The 19707-nt window shown below is 43.8% G+C and overlaps 1 protein-coding gene across 3 annotated transcripts in view; it reads right to left on the bottom strand.

The window, feature by feature from the left end:
* Arhgap26 (Rho GTPase activating protein 26) overlaps nt 1–19707 on the bottom strand; it is a 384946-nt gene that overhangs the window by 39423 nt on the left and 325816 nt on the right. The gene's annotated exons all lie outside the window — the stretch shown is intronic.

Below are 19707 nucleotides of genomic sequence, written 5' to 3'. Positions count from 1 at the left end.
CCTCCTCCTCCTCCTCTTCCTCCTCCTCCTTCCCTTCCTTCTCCTTGCCTCTGTGAGTAAAACAACCATGCATTTATGTGTCTTTTGAAAGGCTATATTGCCTATTGCCACCAAGAAAAATCTTAAAATTCCCCTAGAGGCCTTACCTAGGGAAGGCTTTTGGGGGGGTTACTTTAAATTGCACAAGTCATAAGAAGACAGCCAGTCGGTTGCCAGACTGCTGGGTCCAAACAGTGAACAAAAACAGCTAATCATGGTGCTAGCAAGACTCTGACCAATAGGCACCATTGCCTTACAAAGAGCCTATGTTATACAGCCTTTAGAGACATGAACTATAAAAGACCATTTATTTTGAAAGAAACAATCTAACCACGACTTATTTTAAGAACAGAATGGATAACACGGTGACTACACAGGAGTACCACAGCCAAGCTACCCTGGACAGAACCAAATATTTGTCTGTTTATATAGGAAAGGGCAGGAATTTTGCTATGAGTATATAAAAAAACTCAACTGCTATGCGAATCATTTCCTAGGCCATTTGCATAAGATGAGTAAGACATGATCTTGAACATTCTCTGCGTATGACAGGCTTTGGAATTCTTGGCTTATCAACAGATCCAATTTTATTATTTTTTTTAATGGTTTTGCTTAACAATCTTCTGAAGTTCTCAGAGCCAGGCCTCATCCCAGATGCCAGGACTCCTGTAATACCCAAGGCATGGCAGTTCTTTCTCTGATATGCTCTCAGTATGGCAAGGCGAAACTGCTGGGCAGGAAGGTGCTCTGAAGAAACCATGTGTCAGATGGTGATAGGTTGGGGTCAGAAGGTGCAGGATGGGCTGAATAACATAAACCGGGAAGACCCTTTTGTAGCAACCACTGCATAGAGGCAAGAATGGGCTCGGTGTGTAGATAGACACGTACCACAGGAGCCTGGCAAGCAAAGGAGGTAGCCATGGGAGGTCAAGCAAGGTAAGCTGGACTGATGGGACAGGCAGGCCTTGAGGAAGAATTAGATTTCAATCTACGTGCAAGCAGATGACAGTAGGGCCTGCTACACAATTTCCTGAATCTAGGACATTGCTAGAAATGCTAAATGTTTAAGAACTTAAAAATAAAATTTAAAAAAAATTACCTTATAGGTCCAAACAGAGCCATCTCCTAAGTAGAGACTCAGAAACCCCTCTTCACAGAATAGTCTAGAAATTGCTTCAGTGTGTCTTTTATGTTTAGTGATTCATGCCACAAACAAATATTTTTATCGTTATTTCCAGGCACTGTGATTAGCACTGAGAAAATACAAAATAGAAAATGTAATGCTTGCAGAGGCTTGGAGACAAACAGCTAGGCATCCCATTGTCAAACATGCTCTGCCGGGTAGATGAGCACTCCCCATGTAGGAGAGAGCATCAGAGGAGGTGAGAATGAGAGAGAGCTCATGAATGGCTTTCTGACAGAAGTGATGGTTCAGGACATTGTGTTCCCGGGTGATGAGAGGAAACAGGGCAAGGTCGAGGAAGTGAAACAAGGTAGTGGGGCCAAAGGAGAGTTTGAACAAAAGCAGCAGTGTCAACCAGGAGCAGATCCCTGAGGCATCTTCAAGAATATAAGGTTCACTGAGTTTATAGGATCGCTGGAGGCCACTGGAGATGCCAATGCTGGAGAGTAATGTGTTCAAATGCAATGTTAGAACAACGTCAGAGTGGCCATACAGGATGAGCAGGTCAGGAAGACCACTCCAACGAGCTTGGGAAAGACTGGCTGCAGCAGAGATGGTGTTGAGCTGACTGGTAAGACACAGGCAGAGTTGAAAGTTCTTGAATACTAACACTTAGTGAGGAGTACAGGAAGTTGGGCAGGTTTCTAGGCATTGGGTAGAGAGACTCAGAATTCATGGAAACAGGGTGAAGAACGTATGTGGGTGCAGAGGAGGAAGGGGATGATGATAGTGGATGGGAGGAGCTCAAAGGCCATTGGATATGGGTCTAGAGGGCAAGCAGAAGGTCTGGGTACAAACTGTAGGCTTACTGCTGGCAAGTGGAACCACAGGAAATGATGAAATCGGTCCAGAGAAAAATTTAAAGCAGACCCCTAAACTGGGTGTAGTTGCACACACTTGCAAGGCCAGCACTAGTGAGGTGTGGAGGCAGGAGAATCTTGAGCCTGGGCTACATAGAGAGAGCCTGACTGGAACACATAGAAGAATAAACTACTACACTACAAGAAATAACATTTAAGGGCAACAGAACCCTCAAAGGAGACAGAGAGGCAGCAAAATAATAATAATAATAATAATAATAATAGTAGTAGTAGTAGTGGTGGTAGTAGTAGGTGGGCCAACAAGCAAGCAATGAGAGCATCAGGGAGTGGATGGTGCCCAGTGTTGGCAGAAATCAAGAAAAGGACTGAGGTGGTCTTTGAGTTTTAACAGCGGGGTCATGGTGATCTCAGTGAGAGAATGGCCATTGAATGAGTATGTAGAGACAAGGAGATTAAGCTGGAAGATAGAGAGATAGGGGAGATACCTGTATTTAGTCTCAAGAAAGGGATGAAAAGTATTTAACCGAGGATGATACATTAAGGCTAGATTTACCAAACACTGGAAATAGGTCCAGATTTTTAAAAAATGGGAACTAAAAAGGCTATTTTGAAGCAAATTTTCTCAAGTAAGAAAAAAATTTAATGTCCAGGAAACTTCCTGTACTGGCTGAAATGGTCATTCAACAGCTCTGAGTTGAAAACTCCAACTCCTTCCTGTGAGCTGAGCCGCAGGTCTTAGAAGGTGATTCAGGGGTCCTAGGACAGCATTCGGGAGTGGCTGCCATGCTAACTGACTAGAAGGCCACAGGCATGGAAAGCATATGGCCCAGGTGGCCCAGGGCAGCTCCTGAGAGCTGGCATGGCTACTGTTTTCACACAGACTTATAACCTCTCTTCTTCCACCTAGTCATTCATCTGTATACTCCTAACGCCAGGAAGACACCACAGGCAGAGAGAAGTAAGGTCCTAGTCCCGGGGCAGCTTATAAGACAAGTGAGGATATGAGCTAACTAAATGGCTAACACTCATCCCAGCCACTCAGTCTTACAAGGATTTCCAGCTCTGCCACTTACAAGCTGAGTGACATTTGCCAGATAGATGACCCTCCTAAGCCTTTCCACCTAAGAGAAGTCACCAACAGCGTCCCTCCCATAGATAATTCTGAGTGCACACGAAGCCTCCTGCTCAGGATCTGAAACAGAGGGAACATTTGGAACACAGGAGTAGCTTTTGTAGTGACCAAAAAAAAAAAAACAAAAAACCAGCCTATCCATTGGGATGGAGCTGAAGAGCACATCAAATTCAACCCAGGGAAAGGAAATGGATGATTGACTCCCCCAGGCGCACTCCAAGGGTCTTTGAGGAATGAAGTAAGGCTAGGCTAGTACAGAGAGAAGAACCTCAGATGGGCCCATAGTTTCCTACATTTCCATCCTCACACAACAAAGACAATGCTGCTTTTCTTGGTGCCAATTCAGCAGAAAGAATATTGACCTTATATTATAATTATAATCCAGGCTCAAGCAGAGAATTCCAGGCTATGACTGTGCACAAGATGTAACTGGCCATCCAAGGCCTCTCCACCATAGTGCTTGCACTGGCTCAGTGTTCCTTGCTCAATCAGTCCATTCCCATGATGCACTGCAAACAGTAATGTCAAACGCTGGGGAAACAACAGTGGACACGAAATGTTCGCGTGCTGCTCCAGTAATCACAAGGGGACCTGGCGCATGGAATACAGCACAGCCAGTGTTATGACTGAGGTTAATGGAAACATTAGGTGGAACACTCTCTACGAAGGAGTTACGGAAACCAGAAAAGCACCTTAATAGGTTTTTGTAGCATTACTACTGTTCTTGACAACAGAGTCAGTCAGATCCCAACTCTTCTAGCAGCTTCCCCAAGTTTTGACCTGCTTCTTAATGGACTCTAACCTCCCAGGGAACTGTGGGTCAGTTGCATACATTCTTAGAGGCATAGCCATGCTGCAACTAGGCCATCCCATCCTCACCAGACCCTCTGTGGTCTGTAAACAAGCATATCATGACCTGCTAGCATTGGGGAGGGGATCCTATATACGCTTTATGGATCTAAACCCTAAAGGTAGATGATGCAGTCATGAACTCATTCTCCATTCAACAAATAGTATAGAAAATGGGAGGCCTATGGTACAGAGACAGACAAGAATGGTCCCTGGTCGGAAGAAAATCAATTTAGGAAAAAAGATATCAGAGAGATTAATATGACAAGGGACGACGATTAATGCACAGCTGTGCATATTGAGTGATCATATGTTTTATCACCAAAAAATGAGCAGTCAAATGGTGAACAAGGAAACTTACACTGGGTCAACAGAACTAACAGGCAACCCAAATTATATGCCCCCTAGATGGCATGCAAATGGCAAATGATTTCTCAAATAACGACAGAGAAGTAATGGTACAACCAACATTGTGCCCACCTTAGAGGTCACTCGCTTCTTTGCTTCCCATGAAATTAGTTAATAGTTTCTTTTAATATGTAATTTTCTCTGCATACTGGATCCTATAAGCATCTGTAGACTCTAAGTTTATGAGCTGGAAATTGCATAAGGATGATAACCAGCTGAGTCTTTTTATGGTGGTAGCTTGCACTACAGTATTGGCGCTTGAGCTCCATGCCAACTCCAGACCTCTGCCTAATACCGTGCTACTTAGCTTATGTTGAACTCTAATACAAAGGATCCCTTCCCCAGGCTCCAAAATGAATTGTCTCTCCAAGCGCCTTTTAACATTAACATTCACAGGCTTTCTCTGAGTTACATGATGGTTAAGCTAAGCAACTTCTCATTTTCAGCCCAGCTCTTTATACCCAGTGGTGAAAGGACTTCTTAAAGACTCTGAATATGGGTGTGTTATTTCCAGAAGACAAACTGGAGGAGGGCACAAAATCCTTTCAGAGTCATTCATATCACTCCTGGGCCTCGGGTGCTTGTCTGCTAGGAGGGGAGGAACCTCCCAGGTGAAGGCTAAGCACTGCTGGCAGGAGTCCTCCTGTCTCCAAGATGAGTCTCTGGTCACAAAGGTGAAGGCAGTGTGGCCGGGGAGACTGCACAGTCTCCTGAGCAGAGCAGCAGTCTGTCCAGCTTAAATGATGGGACTTCCCCTGTTCTTCAGGAGCAAGTGCTCTGCCTAACCTATAGCTTAGAGGAAGTGACAAATATCATAGAAAGGTCACTTTGTCTCCTTGGCACATACTGCATTACAAATAAGGGGATCTAAAAATGCAGAAAAATAGTCAAAACTGGTCAACAGTGTCCTTAGGTGCTCTCGAACCTAGAACAAGAATTACAGTGACACTCAGTATTGATTTTGCAAACAAACCAAACAGGCAATTCTCCCATAGATTCAGCAATAGCCAACAGTGCATCACTCCAGCCGGATGCAGTACGTTACTAGGCAGAGACGGGTACTTGTCAGCAGATCTTTTACATTTTGGTGTTTGTTACTCTTCAAGAGAAGAAATGTCTCGTATTTTTCCAGCACTTTCTAGTAAACATTCAAAATCTGACATGAAAGAAAACTTTTTAATAGAACAATTCTGGAAGTATTAATTACCTGTAAAAGAAAAATGGAAGTGCTACACTGAGGTACAGGAGCACCCTCTCACCAAGTCTCTCAGCACACAGTCAGTCTACCACCATCCTCAGATGCCACATTCTGTAGTTGAAGGCACCCCTGCATTTGACTTAGGCTTCCTAATCCTACCTGCTGAGAAATTCTGCCAACTGCAAGCATGATCTTGGATTAATATCTATTTCTTGTTGTTGTTGTTGTTGTTGTTGTTGTTGTTGTTGCTGTTTCCAGACAAGGTTTCTCTGTGTAGCCCTGGCTGTCCCGGAACTCACTTTGTAGACCAGGCTGGCTTCAAACTCAGAAATCTGCCTGCCTCTGCATCCTGAGTGCTGGGATTAAAGGTGTGTGCCACCATGCCCGGCTTAATATCTATTTTTTTAGTGGTAAACACAGTGCTACAATTAGCCATTTGTAAGCCACCAAAAAATAAAACTGGGCCCTGAGGTCATCTCGGCTGTCTTGAAGAGAAGACAGAAAAGAACTTCTAGGCTCTTTTCCTACACGGGGAAGGGGGCCTTTGGGGAGCTGGAGCAACCGATGCATTCTGAGCACATTGGGGTTCTGTCTGGGATCCTTCCTGCCGCTCCCTACCAAATCTGAAATGTAGTTAAATCACGGGGTTGTACTTAAGCTTGGTTATCTCTGATAATGGATTTGGACACATATCAAAGAAGCTGCCCGTGTGTACTTATCAGTCCCTGACAGGTACGAGGCAGAGGAATGCAATGCCGGACTTTAGTGCTCACTTGTTCAGGAACTCAGAGGTTGTCTATCAGCAAATATTTGGATGAGAGCTCCAATTACTTCTGATCCTAGGTAATCCTATATTGCTACAGGGCTGCCTGGTGATAAACCACGGATTCAAGATACTCTTATGAAGGATAACCGACAACCATGAGACAGCAGTATATGCCTGTAAATACAAAATAATACATTTCAACTTTTTAAAGGTGGTATGTAGTCTCATATTTAATTTTTATATTAATCTATTACTCTTCATGGCTTTGACATCAGTCCATGAAATTTCCAAACAATATAAAAGTCTAGGTAGGAAAGACAACTCTCCCTTCCTATGATTCCACAGAAGTAATGGTTCCTGTCAATTTCTTCTATTCCTTCTAGGGATACTGTGTGGACATGCAAGCTTGTGTTGTCAGGTGACCTCACATTCTACCCTCTTTAGAACAAATGGCTGTGAGCTGGGCACACAGTTCTTTACCTTGAGGGTCTCACCTTAGCAGCAGCACCTCGAGACTGATTTGCTTTCCTGACTCTGCTCTTTGTCAACAAAAGTCATGCCTTTGTGCTCTGTGACTGTGTACTCAGAATGCTATTGTAGAGATTAGTAATGAATTTGTACTCAGATTGCAGAGGCACAGACATGTAGCTGCCACCACACATGAATATGCACTCAGAATGCAGTGGTAGAAAGTGTCACCATCAATTCAATGAGCCTCTTATCAATGGATATGCTAAGTTGTATATGCTAAGTTTACTGCTGTTAGACTTCCTGCCATTCTGCCTGCCCAGGGGAGTGGAATTCCAGCACTGCCCTAATTCCTCAGCTTTGCCATGACCAGATTCTTCATGCTGAGCAGACTGGCAGCCACCCTCTGACCTCTGCACCCAGATTCTCTGCAAAGAGCTAATCTCTGAGGTTACAGACCCTCACATGGCACCCAAGACTACATGACATGACTCAGAACTCAAAATCCATTGGGATGCTGACTTAGGACCCACACAGGCTTTGGGTAGAGTATCCCCAACAGTGAGACGGTGAAAGTTCTCTGCAGATAGGCTGTCTGGGTTCTAGGCACCACGCCCACCTTCACAGGATTTAGGTTCCGGCCTGTCTGTGAAGTATTTTCTCTGTCTGATCATTTGAAGTATTAATACAACAAGAAGCCTGTGATTGGACAGGGAAAGGGGAGATGGAGCGAAGGGTTTCAGACATGGGGACAGAGGGCAGGACAGGAGAAGAAAGGAAGATAGAAGGAGAGGAAGATGATCCAGATTCCACGTGGCTTTAAAAGCCACAAGTAGATATGTATATCATAAGAGGATAGAATATTGGGATAACTTGTCTAATCTAGGTGGGAAGCCTGTATCTGTATCAACTGGCTCTGAAATTATTGTGTGGGCATCTTGTGAATTGAGAATTTATTGATATATAAATCTGACTGATTACTTATAAGCTTCTAGAGTTTTGATTTCCTGGGTTACTGGCATTTGGGACTGTCGCCCACAGGGGGTTTATGGTTGAGAAGGTACAGACGGCACTGAGGCAGATGAACTGGAGAAGGGAAGACTGCTGACAGGCTAGATAGAGGCTGCGAGACCACTGGGCAGAGAGTAGCTGAGCATAGCATGGGAGCTAGCTGTTCTTTTTAATATTTCCCACAACAACCTCAGAGGAAGACCAGCAGTATTTTGGTCATGTAGACACCAACTGTGACTTTAGTTACTAAAGCAGTGACTTTAGTAATGGCTCAGGGCAACAGTAACCATTATTAGTCCAGTCTGGTGGTGCACGCTTGTATCTTAATTGATTTTCTATCACTGTGATAAGACACCATGACCAAGTTATATAGAAGTTAGAGAACTTACAGAAGAACTTCCATAGGGCATACAGTTTGGGAGCGTGCATCCATGACCATCATGGTGGAGACACAGCTTCAGGCAAGCAGGCATGATGCTTGCAAAGTAGCTCTGAACTTATATCCTGAACCATAAGCAAGAGGACAATAGCTAACTGGGTGTGGTGTGGGCTATTGAGACTTCAAATCCTGCCCCCAGTGACACATCTCCTTCAGCAAGGCTACAGTCACTAATTCTTCTCAAACAGTTCTAGCAAGGTAACCAAACATAAGCATATGGACCCATTCTCATTAAGACCACTACAGGAAGCTCAGAGCAACGGATTAAAACATCCTTTAAGTTCAAAGTCCATCCTAGGTACATATCAAATCCAACTTAGTGAAAATTTGTTGCAAAATTAAAATAGCAAAACAGGTTGGAAGATGTAACTCATTAGTAAAGCGCCTGCCTAGTAATTCCAAGGTTCATTCTCTAGTGCTGAAAAAAAAAAGTTAATCATTATCAATAAAGCCAGCGTGGTGATGGGAGAAACTTGGTCTACCTACAGATACAACTGCTGTGAATTCTAGTCTGAGGCGACTGTCTAGTTTTCTGACTCTGCTTCCTGTACTCCGTGTTTTGGGAACACCTATTGGATGAAGAACTCCCTGGTGCCCAATAATTCTGCCTCCTTATCAATGTCTCTGCATTTCTGTTCTGCTACAGCATCCCCCTTCATACCGGCACTACATCTCTAAGATACAGCCATGGAGAAACCTAACACCCTTCCTCTGGTGAAGTGCTTCCCATAGAAACAAGGATTCTGGTTAGGCAAATTTCCTTGGTAATAGATTTATGCCTCTGGCATCCTATATCAGCCAATAACATGATGTCTGTACTTTATCACTTCTTTGATACTCAGCTTAGGACCAGTGATTGTATAGCTCCTCTCAAAAGCAAGGCTGGGCAAGGGATGACACTTGCAAGAGGAATCTGCCCTCCACCTAGTACACACAACCAGGAAACAACATGCTTTCTCTAGACACTATTTAACATCACACCCCACTTATAATCAGGATCTATAGGAGAAACAACTATCTATCTATCTATCTATCTATCTATCTATCTATCTATCTATCTATCTATCTATCCATCTATCCATCTATCTATCTATCAATCTATCTATCTATTTATCTATCTATCTATCCATCCATCCATCTATCTATCACCTCATTTTATTGTTTGTACAAACTGCTATCAACTTTGACTGCTTTGTCATTCACAAGCATTCAGTGCTTGTAGACTTGCACCCCTACTTCTTTGGGGAAACAAGAAAATTCTGCAGGGATATGGACTCAGGATGCAAAAGGGTCCAGAGGAAGGGTGTTCGGTTCCCCCGTAGCTGCATCTTACATAGTTCTGTGTAAGGGGGATGCTGATGCTTTGATAACAAACTGATAAGTGAGTAGACTGCTCTGTTACCTTTGAACAGATAATTGAATGGTACATCCCAACATATTCCTGCCCCCCTTCTCTTCGTGGCAGCTAAGTGGCTCAGACAGATTTACACTGAATTTCTCTTCTCTTTCAGCCTGTTCATCTTTACTTAAAAAAAAAAAAATCTAAACTTACTGAGTTGTGTATATCTTTAAAAAGAGTAACAGACCCCATGCTCCTGAACTTTGCTGTTGTTGTTGTTGTTGTTGTTGTTGTTGTTGTTAACAATGCTCAGAAAGTAGTTGTTACCAGATACCCAGCACATGTTACCCAACTGTGCTGCAGTGACATGCACACATATAGAACTTGTTAGCACACAAAGACTTGAAATAGCAAACAAATGCCCATACTTAGACTAGGTTTGCAAATCTTCAAAGTGCTGCCCCAGATTTTGCTGGCAAGAGACAAGTGTGAATGTGATGGGCAGAGTTTGAAATATATATGATGCCCATACAGTAAGCCATCCCTTCTCAAGCATGCTGAACTCAGTTCTGCCCCGAGGGTGCAGGGACATATGAATTCCAAGAACTAAAAGAAAGGAAAGGGAGCAAAACGAACTTCAATTCTCAATTGCCAAGCCTACCATAAAATGGGAATGTGGTGAGTGGGCCCCAGTATAGTTCCTATAGCAGAGAGAAGGGCTGTGCTCGAAGGCACCCCAGTACTGCCTTCTTAGTGGGGAAGAAAGCAGTGGCAACCAGACAGATGATCAGCTCTTCAGAGAAAGGTTTTGCTTATTTTATGGAAGAGATGGGGAAATGGGAGAGAAATCTCCTACACATGAGAAACACAGTTTGTGGGCTGGGGAGGTAGCTCAGTCAGTAGAGCATTTTCTGCACAAGTGTGACTGTTGGAATTTGATGCCCAGCACACACATAAAGGCAAGGGCATGGAGACATGTGCTTACAAGTCCAGCAGTGGGGATAAGTGGAGACAGGCAGATTCCAGGGGCTTACCTGGTGAACTTCTGGCCAGTGGGAGACCCTGTCTATAAAACAAGGTGGTTAGTGTCTTACCACATGACACCTGAGGGTGATCTCTGCCTGCCCCCCACCCCCACAAGCACATGCACACAGCTGTGTGCTCATTCATCAGAGGTGGAGGGATGAGAAGAACATGGTTTGTCTGAGAGCAGAGAATTAATTCTGCAGGGGAGATGAGCAGCCAAGTACGGACACTGGGATCTATTCATTGTCAAACTTTGGGAACAGAGTGCTGTTCAGTGTGCTTCTTTCTCTCCCCTCCCTGGGATAGAGGAAGCACTGGTAGATCTGCACAGGCAGGGCTGGACTGATCTGTTGTCTATACCTGTCAAATCTCAGGATCTGGGACCACACACCATGGAGAGGAGAGACATTTGCCCAAGACCCTGAGAGACTTGGTAGGTAGGATTGTACAGGCCTGGCTTCAAATTCTCTCTCTGCCACCCAGCTCTGTAGTCTTGGACAATGCATTTTGTCCAGCTTAAATGCAGCCTTCCTATCAGCAAAATGTGACTACTCATATAACAGGCGTGCACTTAGGGTTGAGGAAGATGAAGTGGCTGGTGTACATAAAACTTGTAGACTGTTGCTTGGCAACAGGGGATGCTGTTGCTTGGCAACAGGGGATGGTCAGTAAACACACGCCATGCTCTTTCCTCCTTGGATGCCTCACTTCCTCCTTTATGGTCTTTGGCCTGTGCTGTTCCTCAGTCGGGCTATTTCCTGCCTCCCCCATCCTTGTCTCTTGAATTGTAGCTGTTTGACCTGCCCCTAGGTACACATCTGCTGCTCACTATCCATCCTCCGAGTTCTTACTGGCTCCCCAAATGCCTTCATTGTCTGAATCTGGCAGATACCAGAACACGGAGGATTGAGGAAAGGGAGCGTGTCTGGGCTGCTTTACAGTCTTTCTTTACATACCCCAGCTCAGTCGTCGTCATGGCCCAAACCATCTCATCACAGCAATCAAAGTGCTAGCTAAGGTATGCTGAGGTAGGGCAGTGGGATTTGAACCTATAACGCCACCAAGAACTTCACTAACTGAAGGATAGGGATACTGGACTCTAATAGCCTGAACAGCCTGGGTTCTGATCCCAGTGTGTACTCTCATATATAATGTCTTGGTATTTATGTCCTTGTAAGTAAAAGAGTATTAAAATAATACTTCATGGCTTATTATGATGAAGTAAGAACATGCAAAGTGCCTGACATACTGGTGCTTAGTAAATGCGTATTTATAGTCTTCAGCATGCTCTCTATGGAGACTTGGTTTCGACTACAGAGGGAAAAGTCTGTTCTCAGAGGACTGAACCGGGCACCAACCACAAAGCTGGGATTTTCCAGCAGCTCAGTGTGATGCTGGTGGGAGAGTCCATTCTGAGTCATACTCAAAGGTTTTAGACACTGTCCCCACGTGTCGGAGCTGTTCATGAAGCTCTCGAGCTGGCATTTGGCTGTCCTGGTGTATCTGGGAGACTTCCAGAAGATCCCGCTGCTGATCTGCCTGCCACTCAGTTCCCAGAACCACCCAGTCCAAAAAGACACTGCTCCTACAAGCCCATGGCTCTTACCAAAGAGAAGGGTCAGTCCTTTTCAGATTCTTTTCCCCTATTCATCCAATTCCAAGGGGACAATACTATCATTAAGACTAATAGTGGCCTGACTAAGGACACCATGTTTTCCATGGGTTCTATCTAAGCATCTGTGATAGGTACTGATAATAAAAGCCTGTTCCCTGACATTTGTTCTTTAAATGATCAACTGATTCCAAGGCTAAAAGGTGTCACTGCCTTAATTTATAAAACATATTATTGAAGGACAAAACTTGAAATATGTTATGCAACAACCGTGTGGACTCAAAAGAGGGACATTTTCAGAGAATGTGCAAGGGACACTGAGGGGTTGTGGAAGGGAGCCACAGATTTTTACTAGGATTATAAAACAACATGTCCTTCACCAGATAGGTGTAAGAAGGGCCCACTGTGGAATGGTGCTCTCTCCTCTGCGTGTCATCCCTTCCCCATTCTCACAGCCCATAGGCCAGGCATGGCATCCCTCTCCATCCCGCCTGGCCAAGGGCAAAGGGGCAACTGAAATCTAGAACAAAAGAGCACCTTACTCCTGATGAGAGACCGGCTAAGAGATGTGTGTAAAATATATGTCCGTGTGGTTCTTCACACTTTAGGAATGAGAGCCTACATCTTTTCTTTTGGACTTAGACTTAAGTGGAAGTTTAACTGGTAAGGATCATCTTGGAATCAAAGGGGAGAAAACGTATTTAAGAGGCGAGTAAACCAGAGGGGAGCTGAGCAAGACGGCAGGAGCTGGTTCCCAAACACAACACCCGAGTCCCTGCCTGTGCCACGCTGGAATACAGTCATTACTATGCTCAGCACTTCTGCAAGGCAGTAAGTCCCATTTTAGTCTAAGTTATCGAAGTAGGTGTGCTATCAATTGCAATTAGAAATCCTAGTTAGTAAGATTGCCCAGGTTAGCACAAAAGGTCTTGATTATAATACCTGCCTGTACTTTAAAAATATGCCACATCGGGCAGGTTTAGACTACTGTACAGTCTTCAGAAACTCGTAAGGAATAGCCATGTGTTTAGGACTCAGGAAGGTCTTGGATAGAGAGAAAGCAGACATTAATAAAGCAGGGAATTAGGCTGTGACTTCAGTCAGCACATGGCACTTTGTGACTGTGTCAGCTCTAGCTGGCTGTCTGGAATACACTCTCTATGGTTCATTTACAGTTTGAGAAAGAGAACGGGTGTTACCAACTGAAATGAAAATAAAGCCCAAGTGCACTTCTGCAGGCTTATCCCAGTAACTGAAGGCTAAACATAGTCATTCTGTCTACAGAGTAAAAATAAGCAGGACTTTTCTGTAAGGCTATTTATACTCTCCCCTTGGTGATGCCATGATGAGCCCAGCTTGCTCCAGTTGCCTCAGGGCTGTGCTGGTCTGAGACAGCCTGATCCAAGGAAAGCAGTCCTTGGGGAAAACTGTGGGTGTCAGAACCACTCCGATGTGCTTGGCTTAAGGTAGTAACATGGAATAAAAGGGGCAAGACAGCTTCTTTTCAAATGTAGTTAGCTTTTTATAATATAAATCTCAGGGCAGAGTAAATTGAGGACTAGGGTGTTTTGGATGAGAAATGTCTTCCTTAGACTTGGATATCTGAACACTCGGTCCCCAGTGGGTAGTGCTGTTTGGGGAGGTGGTACTGCCTAGAAGGAGAAAGTCAACCTCTGGGGGGTGGGCTTTGAGATGATATAGGCTAGTCCTATTTCTAGCCCCCCCCCCTCCTTTATGCTTCTAGCAAAAGATGTGGTTTCTCAGCTCCCTGCCCCTGCTGCTGTGCCTGCTGCTTGCATGGTTCCCTGCCACGCAGACTCTTATCCTCTGGAATGTAAGCCACAATAAACTTCTTCTGTGTGTCACTTTTGGTCATGCTGTTATCACAGAAAAGTTAACTAATACAAGGAGTGTATCACAGGACCTTATGTGACACTTAGAAATAGAAACAGGCTTTTTGTGGGAGAAAATATGGGCTGAAAAAAAAAATAAAACAGTTCCAGATGGTTAGACCTATTTGACTGTGAAGCAAAACTGTGATGAAAATAGGGAACATCTCTGGCAAGTCAATTACATAAGATAAATTGAGAGAAGATGTTCTGTGAGGATCCAGCCTATGTGAAATCCTGGGACGGAAAGACTACATTACCAGGCTCTCCCAGTCTTAGTGCCTCAGGAAGTAAAGATCATCTTGACAGGAGAAACAGAGCAACCGCAACACTCCATACACATGACACATGCTCCAAGTCAGCTGGGAGTAGCTCCGTGTGCACGCCCATGTGAGTTTGCCTCCTAACCTTCCATTGCTGTCCTGTTTCTGAAGCTAATCCATCTTTCAAGATACAAGTTCAAGTGCAAATTAGGTCATAAAGTTTTCCTTGACCATCTTAGCTCACAGTCCTTTCTGAATCTCGACCTTCCCATCTGACTTGCTTTTGGTTATTTTATATTTCTGTTATCTGCCGCTGTTACGGGTTCTCTCCCTATTAAACTCATCTTTAACAGACAAGCATACACATCGGAGCCTGATGATTAGCACTAATTATAAACATGACAAGATCTAGAGGTATCTAAGACATGAACTTCTGAATATGCCTTTGAGGGATTGTCTAGATTACATTAACTGAGGTGGAAACCCCCACCCTAAATATGGGTGGCACCATTCCACCTGGACTACATTAAAAGAAGAAAGCTGGCTGAATCTTCTTTGTTCAGCTGATGCAATGTGACCAGTTAGCTGCCTCATGTTCCTGACACCATGCAGACTGTAAGCTGAAATAAACCCTTCTCCTCTAAGTTGCTTCTTGTTGGGCACCCTGTCACCATAGTGAGGACAGTAACTAATAAGCTGCACGTCTTATTCCAGACAACTGGAGTATGACAAGTTAATGAAAATTTTGGTTATCCAGTGCTTATAAAGTATATGTTTACACTACATTGTAGCTTATTAAACTTGTAACAGTATCACACACACACCCCCCCCACACACACACAATTCTTGTATAACACATAGCTTAGTTCAGAACTCTGTAGTGAAATAGAAAGCTAATGATCATTTGAGCCACTGGACAACAGTGGTGGCTGATGTAATTGTGAACAGGTTGGCCACACACCCTGAATTTCTAAAAAACAAAACAAAACAAACAAAAAAGAAACACATTATCTGCTAACTGAGGCATTGTAAAATGAAGTGGTCCTGAATGCACTTACATACTGAATGACTGAAAGAAAAAAGAATCAAGTCTGAGCTGGCCTGCCCCTTAGTCGCAGCACTTACTGAACATATGGGAGGCCCTAGGTTCGATATCTGGCATCATACACTGTTCTTAAAAAGCTCAAATATACAAAAAGAAAATCTAAAACAAAAGTTACAGTGACACTCTGAAAAGAGAAGACCAAACTCCTTGAACTACAATAAGATACGACACAGCACAACCTTATGGTTTGCGAAGCACATAGGAAGAAGGCCACAAATTCAAGGCTTGCCTGATCTGCACAGTAAGTTCTAGGCCAGTGAAGGTTATAACAAGACCATGGCTGAAATAGCCAAAAGCTGGGCTGAGGATACAGCTTGGTCTGTAAACTGCTTGTCTTGAAGGATGAGGACTTGTGTTTTCCTCCCAATATCACCAGACACACACTGCAGCCCCAGAGATGCTGCCATAGAAAGACAGGCAGACTTATGGAAAGTTGCAGCCTGACCTACAGGGCAATGATCTAAGCAGTCAGAGCTCTTAAACAAAAGGTGGGAGGTGCTCAAGGACTGATCAACCCCGTTGTCCTTTGGCTTCCATGTATGTGTGTACTCACATATACATATAACATATATACATACATACATACATACATACATACATACATACATACATACATACATGAATGTACCTGTGTGTACCTCTCTCCCCTCTCCCCCCAATAAACCAAGGAGGGCTTGAGAAAATCTCTCCTACTTATGCCCCTACTGTCTCCTGCCTTTTGCTCTTGTACTCTGGAATGACATTAATGGTCCTAGGCAGTAGGGACGGTGGCTGTTCACCGTGCTGGAAGGCAAGGCAGCCTATGACTGCTGCCTTAGTTTTAAAAGGATAACAACATGGAAGTACTATGGTTGATTTTGCTTAACCACGTGTCTTCTGAGGTTTCCCGGTTAGAAACCTCATTCTAGATCATAAAGAATTCTTGTAGAAAAACTACATCAATGAAAAATCATGTTCTCCATCATATAACTCTACAAATAAATTTTTTTTTAAGACAATAAAATATATTTATTGAATAAAAATAAATGAAATTGGAAAGCAGAGAAAAATAAAATGGAAAACAGAAATCAGAAGATAAATGTGAGATATTCTTTTTTTTTTTTTTTTTTTTTTTTTTTTTTTTTTTTTTTTTTATTTTCTTTATTTTTTTTTCTTTTAAATTTTTTTTTTTTTTTTTTTTTTTTTATTATTTTCTTTATTTACATTTCAAATGCTATCCCGAAAGATTCCCATACCCCTCCCCCCACCTCTGTTCCCCCACCCACCCACTCCCACCACTTGGCCCCGGCCTTGCCCTGTGCTAGGTCATATGGAGTTTGGGAGACCAAGGAGCCTCTATTCCCACTGTTGGCCGATTAGGTCATCTTCTGCTACAAATGCAGCTAGAAACACAAACCCAGGGGGTACTAGTTAGTTCCTGTTGTTGTTCCACCTACAGGGTTGCAGCCCCCTTCAGGTACTTGGGTACTTTCTCTAGTACCTGCATTGGGGACCCTGTGTTCCATCCAGTAGCTGGCTGTGATCATCCATTTCGGTGTTTACCAGGCACTGGCGTAGCCTCACAAGAGGCCACAATATCAGGGACCCTTCAGCAGTATCTTGCCGGCATGAGCATGGGCATTAGTATCTAGGTTTGGTGGCTGATGATGGGATGGACTCCGAATGGGGTCCTCTCTGGATAGTCCATCCCTTCATCCCAGCTCCAAACTTTGTCGCTGTACCTATAATTTTTCATGGGAGTTATGTTCCTCATTCTAAGGAGGAATGAAGTATCCACAAATGTTCATCCTTCTTGATTTTCTTCTCTACAAATAAATTTAATTACTGAAGTATCACTGCTCCTGAAACCTAAGATGTAGAACTTCCTAAGATGTAATATACACTTTTCTGATGCTCAAAGCACAATATATCGAATGCAATGTATCAAATGAGGAGGAGTAGAGACAGTCACACAGTTGTGATCAAAGGAGCTTCTGGGGGAAGGGGCCCACTGCACTCTAACTGGACTCTGTATTATTACTGGTTTTTATAGCATATCACAAAGTTCTTCTGGAACTTGCATCATCAGCAATTACCTTTCTGCTCTGCGAATGCAGCTACCCTTGGGTGTGAGTGGGACTTCTGGAACACTGGATGATGGAAAAGCCCAGAGCCAGGTTAGAGCTGTGTGAGAATGAGATGCCTGTAACCTCAGCCTCAGATTAGCTTCAGACACCACTGACCGGCTTATTAACCCAGGTCACCTCAGGTTCCAAGGCAACTAAACACTCAATTCTCCTGCCTCAAAGCCACTGGTCAACAGAGTGACCACCAACCAGTGACCTGTCTCAGCAGAAAGCAGAGCTCAAGCAGCCAGACTCTCCTGGAAACACAGAGGGGAAGCTGAGCTGTCTTTGCAAGCTTCGGGGGCAAGTCTGAGGACAGTAAAGCTCTGGGATAGCACTGCGGTCACATAGGGGCCAACAGTGCAAAGTTCTGAGAAAGCAGAGCACGGCGGGAAGAGAATGGACACAGAATGGGATAGGGAGCAAGGAAGTTCTGGTCCCTGCCTTCCTTCCACTGGGCTTACTTCCTGGGGTTTCTGCTCAGCCTAGATCCAGCCACACACTCTTTCTGCCTAACCACACCCCTTGACTGTGACCTACAGAAGAGTTATCCAAGAGGACTCAAGATGTGAAGGGATTGTGGAAGTCCTGGCTACAGAAAGAGCTTAACTGTGTGTTGCCCGATGTCTTACTGGTATTGCTCTAGTCATATTGGTGGATGTTGTTAACGATCTTAAGAAATGGCCTCCCTTTTGACTCTGTGTCAGGAAGTAGGACTCAACATTCCAGTGAAACCTCCCAAAGACAACCCCAGTGACTCTGTTACTGTTACAAGAGTAACTGTGATCATAATTTTGTTAAGTAACCTTTATTGAGCATGTGTGTGCTAAAAGCTATGCTGAGGACTTTCTGCATGCTACTTAAATAAAGTTTTAAATAAAAACTTATACCAAGTTTATGGGTCAGATCATCATTTCTACTGAAGAGATGAGACCAAGTAACCTGATTATTATAGCATAAAACAATTGGTGAGAAACAAAACCAAGATCTCAAACTCTCAACAATATGAAAGACTGGATAGCAAGGAGACACTTTTTCCTGTGTGTGTGTGTGTGTGTGTGTGTGTGTGTGTGTGGTGTGATCTCAGGTTGACCAGAGGTCAATCGCGATGTCACCTTAGGATCTGTTTCCATTTTATTTCTTGAGAGAAAGGCTCTCACTGGGACCTGGAGCACTCTGAACAGGCTAGGCTGGCTGGCCAGCAAGCCCCATTGATTTGATTGAGTTACCTTACCAGCAGTGGAGCTATAAGCCACTGAGTTGGGGTTTTTATGTGGGTTCTAGGTATTGAATCAAGTCCTCCCCAGGCTTGTGTGGCAAGCACTTGATCAAGTAACTTATCCTCCCAGACCCCAAGGAATCTTTTTTTTTTTTTTAATATAGATTTCAAGAGATGACCTGAAAGAAGGGTCACCTCCCATACAACGTATATGAAATCCCATAAAGTTTTCTTTTAGGTATTTGTTGCCCCAAATTTCCTGGCTGAAAAACAGCTGAGCACCCTTCCCATCTCTTGTCCACCACACCACCCAATATCTGAGCTTATATGCTCTCTGAGGTCCTGGTTATAGCCCCAGCTTTGCACAGACCTTTTCAGGCTTTTGTGTGCTGGGTGGAGCCAGGTCAGCCCCATAGTGACACACACATAGAAAAGTAATCTTCACAGAGAAGTGGTGCCATCTCCTTAGGTGGCAGCTTAACTGATCAGAAATTTGTTCCTTTTCTTTTTCTTATTTACTTCAAACTGCTGTGTTTCTTCTACATGACTTCAGAGCACAGTGAAATGTAAGACAATACCCAAATAGGAGTGAGTCTGCATGAACTCATGTACACTGTTCCCCTGCCACCTGCCAATATATAGATCATATATTCAGATCCCAAGTGAGGGTCTTAGGTTTCTCTGAATGTTTTTGCACATAGAGATCTAATCCTTCAGGAGGCATGCCAAGTTTGGTGGTTTATACTATGAGTTTGCTTGTATAAGGCAAACAAAAAAAAAAAAAAAAAAAAAAAAAAAAGGGACTAAGGTAGAAAGCTGGCTCAGGCCATTGCAA

The sequence above is a fragment of the Mus pahari genome, chromosome 15 (assembly GCF_900095145.1).
Source record: "Mus pahari chromosome 15, PAHARI_EIJ_v1.1, whole genome shotgun sequence".
NCBI lineage: Eukaryota > Metazoa > Chordata > Mammalia > Rodentia > Muridae > Mus > Mus pahari.
Note: the sequence above shows the minus strand (reverse complement) of the source record. Positions and strands in the feature narration are given on the sequence as shown.